General features: G+C 34.9%; 1 pseudogene; it reads right to left on the bottom strand.

Annotated features, from left to right (window-relative positions):
* Positions 1–2,439: 2,439 nt before the first annotated feature.
* LOC120221772 lies at positions 2,440–2,595 on the bottom strand (annotated as a pseudogene).
* Between the last annotated feature and the right edge of the window lie 3,907 nt (positions 2,596–6,502).

The raw sequence follows: 6,502 nt of genomic DNA, 5'->3' as shown, positions 1-6,502 counted from the left end.
ACAGCCATAAAAAGGATGAGATTGTGCCTTTTGCAACAACATGGAAGGACCTAGAGGGTATAATGCTAAGTGAAATAAGTCAGACTGAGAAAGACAAATACCATATGATTCCACTCATTAGTGGAATAAAAGAAATAAAAATGAGAAGAATGATATCTATAAATACAGAGAACTGATGGTTTCCAGAAGGGAGGGGTTTGGGAGGTTGGGCAAAATGAGTGAAGGGGAGAGGGAGGTACAGGCTTTCAGTTATGGAATGATTGAGTCATTGGAAGAAAAGGTACAGCATGAGGAATACAGTCAATTCTACTGGAAAAGCAATGTAATGGGACAGATGGTAGGTACACTTGTGGTGAACATAGCATAATATACAAGCTTGTCAAAAACTAAGTTGTACACATGAAGCAAACAGAACATTGTTCATCAACTATATGCAAATTAAAAACATCAACTGAAATAGTAATTTTTAATTTGTCTTGCAATTTAAAATAACTTCAAACTTTTTAACCTGATCCTCACTATAGTCATGTAATATATCTACTATAGTTATTTTTTAAGTAGGCTTCATGCCCAGTGTGGAACCCAAAATGGGGCTTGAACTCATGGAGATCAAGACCTGAGCTGAGACCAGGAGTCGGATGCTTAACCAACTCCGCCGCCCAGGTGCCCCTCTACCATAGTTATTATTCCTTTAATTGTATAGATTAAATAAATCATCTTCAGAAAAAGTGGTCGTTTGCTAAAAGTTGGTAGCAGAGCAAAGTAAAATTCTATTAGTTCATTATTCTTGCCAAATGTGTGGATATAAGTAATATGTTAGGTTTCTAGAGCTTCCAGATAAACTTCAGGATTTCTATTCTTGTAGTTATGGTTGTTTCATGGAGGGGTGGGGTGATGGTGGGGATGAAGTCTCTTTTTATATATTACATAGAAATCAGAATAGCATTCAAATACTCATTTAATAATAATTATATTCTAATGCAAACCTAGTATCTAAATATGTAATAAAGAACAGAATATATTACTCTTTTGAGAGAAATGCCCATGATGAAAATGAAATGGTTTTGTACATAAATATTTAAGTCCAGAGCCAGTGAGTTAATTTAAAAAAAAAAAAAATCCAACAAAGTATTGGATTGTTTTACTTCATTATCAAATTGGTACACATAGTGCATGAAATAGTGAAACAAAGAACATTTAGATGGATACACAAAACAACTTAATTAAGGAAGCATGAAGCATGACAATGGGGAGAAATATAAATTAAAAATTGTAATAAGCCTGGGGCGCCTGGGTGGCTTAGTCGGTTAAGCGTCCGACTTTCGCTTAGGTCATGATCTCGCGGTTCGTGGGTTCGAGCCCCGCGTCGGGCTCTGTGCTGACTGCCAGCTCAGAGCCTGGAGCCTGTTTCAGTCTGTGACTCCCTCTCTCTCTGACTCTCCCCTGCTCACGCTGTCTCTCTCTCTCTCCTAGAAATAAATAAAAATATTTAAAAAAAAATTGTAATAAGCCTAACAATATAAGTCATTTTAAATAATGCTGGCAGCTTGATTAATGTTAAGTATATCAAAAAGTCTATATCATAATAAAAAAAAACTTGGTATTGTCTCTTATCCCATCTATTAACTAGAAAATTTTGTGTGTGTATAATTGTTTTCTCGTTTGCTGTTTTGAGAGCACACTCAAATTATTTCTCTTCATAATTTTATTTTATGGCTCATTTAGATATGATTTTTAAGAAGATTTGAAGTGAAGCTCTACTATTTTTCTTTCTATCCTCATTCAAATAAATCAGAATTTCTAGGGAGTCATAGAACTTTACAAGCCACAGGGAGTCACTGGTATAGATGAATAGTGTGACTTTTTAAAGAATTAGTATGGGGAAAGAATTTTACAAGTATTACTCTAATTGATAGACATCTTTCCTCATTATTCAAAGACTCTGTAATTGGCAATTTGCCCACTACTGCCATTTATTTGTAACTCCAAAATCAATAATTCTAATGCTTTTGTGGTCATCTTGGATGTGCCAGAATGGCAAAGAATTTGAGTCACCAGATGCACATGTTTCAGCTGAGGTCCAACATGGGGAAGTGCTGCTGGCTTCTTTCACTTCTCATAAAAAGTACCAAGTGCATGGTAGAGGTGTGCAGTGTACTGCAAAAAGTGCCAGATGTGCTGCTTGCCCAGGGTTTGAATCTCTACTCAGATATTTCGTTCATCATAACACTAGAATAAGTTAATTTTTTTCCTTTCAAACGAAAGGTCTCACGTATTATTGAGCCAACCTACTTGTACAGAAGGATAGCCACAAAGAAAAATCATTTCCCCTATACACATGTCTATTGTTCAGGTGGTGGTGGTGTTTACAGAGTGATAGGATACCAGCACGTGACCTTCGTGTAGCATAAGTTTATGTGCCATCCGATGTACAAGCCCTTATAGACCCAGCTTTGTTCTTCTCCAATGTCTCTTCTTGGAGGCATACCTGATTTTATTATAAGTTTTCATCTGAATCTAGTAGGGAATGGGATAATTCTGCTTTTGTTTCTTGGCCAAGAATTACTTAATCCTGAAAGTCTTGTAAGAAGACATAGTGAAGAACAGTCAATCCTACACACGATGGCAGAGCAAAGGAGAGAACTAAGTAATTCTTGATATTGGCTTTTTTTACTACGTAATTTGTTTTTGGTGTGTGTGTGTGTATGTGTGTGTGTTTATGCTCCTTTCTGGAAACAATAGAGATTAATTCAGAGATCAAGAAAATGTATTTTGGTATTAAAGGATAAACTACAACTTGATATGCTGGAGAACTTTTTAAGAAGATATATCTAAGTTTAGATTATTTTATTTTGGACAACTCAATTTACTAAACATTTTCATTAATAAAATCAGGTGCTATAAACATTCAGCACAAACCTCTAGATATTTCCTTTTTCATCTAAACCTTATACTGAAGGTCTTTCTTATGTGGAGACTATTTTTCTTATAGAGAACTGTTCAGAAAACTCCATCATATATAAAGGATGAATTAAAGTTTATTAATCAAAATATAAAACTATTTCATTTTTTCCAATGATACTGGAATCACCACTGATGAAATGAAATAGATATTTTGAAACCTTTCCTTACTATGCATAAAATATTTCTTTGCTGTTGCAATAATTTGGTCTTAGTTTAAAATGTTTTTGTTTACTGAATGACTAATGCCAATTGTGAAGTTATAAAGATATAAACTAATAGTAATAAAATCATAAATTCTAAATTTATACTCCATATTGACTGTAGCACCAGAACTTACTATGTATCTGTAGACGAAATGTTTTACTTTTTTGTGTCACTTTCCTTATCTGTAATATTAGGATAAGCAGACTCTACTTTTTAGAAGTGTGGTTAATTAAATGTGTTAGTACATATAGAGTGCTTAGACAGTCATGTAATCAAAGATAATTCACTAATACATCCAACTTCCAGAACATGGGAAGAAAGAAGTACACAGAACTTGCTCTTATTCCATTGGCCATCTAACTGATTTGCTATCAAGGCAAAAAATCTGTAGCATTTATTCCTGAAAGTTATAACCCTAGACAACATTTATTAATTTTATTACCATCAAGAAAGGAATAATTGAGGACAACCAGAAATTTTTGGAACCTTAAGTTTTCAACAGATCTTAGCTACTGTGTAGAACAGAGTCTAAGTTCATGTCAGTGCTACCACCTCACCTTCTCCCGCGATCCATGACCTTCTGCAATCTCCTTCTCTTCATATGGGCAGAACAGAGGACTTGTTTCTAACAAATAGAATATAGCAGGGGTAGAATGTCACTCCCATGACGGCATCATCTAGTATTGTAACTTCTGTCATTTCTGAAAGATTGTCTTCCGTGCTGGCTTTCATGAAACAAATTGTTATACTGTGAAGTGACCATTGGGAGGCAAGGGGCTAAGAGTAACCGCTGAACAAAAGCTACGAAAGAACTGAAACCCTTGGTCCAACAACCCACAAGAAAAGGAATATCTGTAATAACCATGAGTGAACTTATTGGGATCGGATCCTCCCCCCATTGAGTCTTCAGGTGACATAGCCCTAGTAAACACCTTTGTGAAGGAAGACGCCTTGAGCAGAGAACCCAGTTAAGTCATGCCCAGAGTTCTTACCCATAGAATTCCTGAGGTCATAACATGTTCTTGTAAGCCACCAATGTTGTGGTGATTTGCTATCCAGTAATAGAAAACTAACAGCAAGGGGCACCTATGTGGCTCAGTCCATTAAGTGTCTGACTTTGGCTCAGGTCATGATCTTGCAATTCTTGAGCTCCAGTCCTGAGTCAGGCTCTGTGCTGACAGCTGCGAGTCTGGAGCTTTAGATTCTTTGTCTGCCTCTCTCTCTGCCCCTCCCCCACTCACACACACTCTCAAAAGTTAATAAAGATTAATAAAAATTTTTTAATTAAAAAAGAAAACTAATAGCATTATATCTTATTATTATTGAGCAAAAACCATTTATAAGTCTTTTAATTTAGTGAAAGAAGGAAGAAAATGAAAGAAAGCAGGGGGGAAAAAGGAGAGAGTGGATGCATTCATATGTATTAAGTCAATTTTAATGATATTTAAAACTATTTCCAAAGTGCCTTACTTTAATTCAAAGATTGCTCTTACTTTGACAAAATTACAAGTCTTTACATTTTACTTTTGGACCTAGGTTTTAAATAAAGACATGAGAGAGTTAGCTTAAATTTCCTTTAATGTGTCTTTTAACTTAGAGATACCAAGAAAATATCTTTCCCTAACTTATTGCCAGGGAAGCCCTTAGACATTTTCCCTTTCTTCTTTTCTAAAATCAACCTTCCCTTTTTTGGTTTTCTGATTTTTTAAAATTCTGAATATAGTAGGCTTAAAAACTTGAACTATATATCAAAGGATTTTTTTAAATTTTTGTTTCATCCATTATGAATTGGAAGTCTCCCTTATAATGAGAATTTCTGTTTATTTATTCAGAATAGGACTTTAAGTGGTTTGCAAATAGCATTGAATCCTGGAAATGGCAAATACAAAGAAAAATTGTCTGAAAGGAAAGTAGACTATTTAGACTTTGTTCAAGTATAATCAAAGTGAAGATGCTTCTCTCTGGTGCCGAGATAGTAAAAAAAAAAAAAAAAGTCCATTATTTGGTGAATAAGAGATAGAGCTTTTGATACAATACAATCATAGGAAAATTGTTTCAGAGATGGTGTTGGAGAAGTAATGGATTTTGAAACAATGTAATCACAGCAAAAGGAATTTCAGGTCCTTGGGCATAAAGTTTTTATGAATAGTCTTACCTAACTTTAATAAAATTATGTTTTAAGCAGAAGTGAAAAATGTTGTATAAGTAATTGAAAATTTTATCTATCCTTCACTGATGACTATAAAGTCCTTATGATCTGAAAACCATATCTTTACTCCTCAAACCATGGACTTATAGCTTTTTAATTGTAAAATCACAAGGCACTGATCTTCCTTGAGTTATGATGGAGTTTTGTCCTGATATACTGAATGTAAGTTGAAAATACCCAAGTCAAAAATGTGCTTAATACACCTAATCTACCTAATATCCTGGCTTAGCAAAACCTCCCTTAAATGTGCTCAAAAAAGGACATTGGCCTAAAATTGGGCAAAACCATCTAACACAGAGACTATTTTCTAATAAAATGTTGAGTGTCTCATGTCATTCTTTGAACACTGTACTGAAAGTGAAAACCAGAATGGTTGGATAAGTACAGAATGATTGTCAGCTTACTTACCCTTGTGATGGCGTGGCTGACTGGGAACCTCGTCACACTCCCATGGCCCAGCATCGTGAGAGAGGGCTGTGAACCACTGGACTCGCCCGAGGAAAAGATCAAAATTCAAAGTACTTTGCTACTGAATGGGTATTGCTTTCACACCATTGCAAAGCAGAAAAATCCTAAGTCAAAACATCCTAAGTCAAGGATCATCTATATATGAATCCCATTTTGTTACTAGTAATGAATTTTGTATTTTGTGTATAAATTTTGGAAAATGAAACTAATAACAGATTGACTTTTAGAATCAGTTTGTCTCTCCTGTACTAAAGAACAGATTTTTAAAAACTATTTTAATGTTAATTTATTTTTGAGTGAGAGAGCACACAAGCAGGGCAGGGGAAGAGAGAGGGGGACACAATCTGAAGCAGGCTCCAGGCTCTGAGCTGTCAACACAGAGCCTGATGCAGGCCTCAGTGTGAGATCATGACCTGAGCCCAAGTCAGATCCTTAACTAACTGAGTGACCAAGGCACCCAAATAAGGAACAGATTTGGATAAATTTATATATTGGTAAGAAATATCTGTTCTCATGTAACATAAATCTTCATTGTATAAAATATAGCTTAACTTTCTCCCAGAAAATGCTTTAAGGAAGGGTTCATGTTCAAGTTTTTAAAATATTATTTGTTTTAATTTTCATCTTTAAAGTATTTAATTTTCTGGAGCCAAAGAT

The sequence above is a fragment of the Hyaena hyaena genome, unplaced genomic scaffold (assembly GCF_003009895.1).
Source record: "Hyaena hyaena isolate Hyena2069 unplaced genomic scaffold, ASM300989v1 scaffold_809, whole genome shotgun sequence".
NCBI lineage: Eukaryota > Metazoa > Chordata > Mammalia > Carnivora > Hyaenidae > Hyaena > Hyaena hyaena.
Note: the sequence above shows the minus strand (reverse complement) of the source record. Positions and strands in the feature narration are given on the sequence as shown.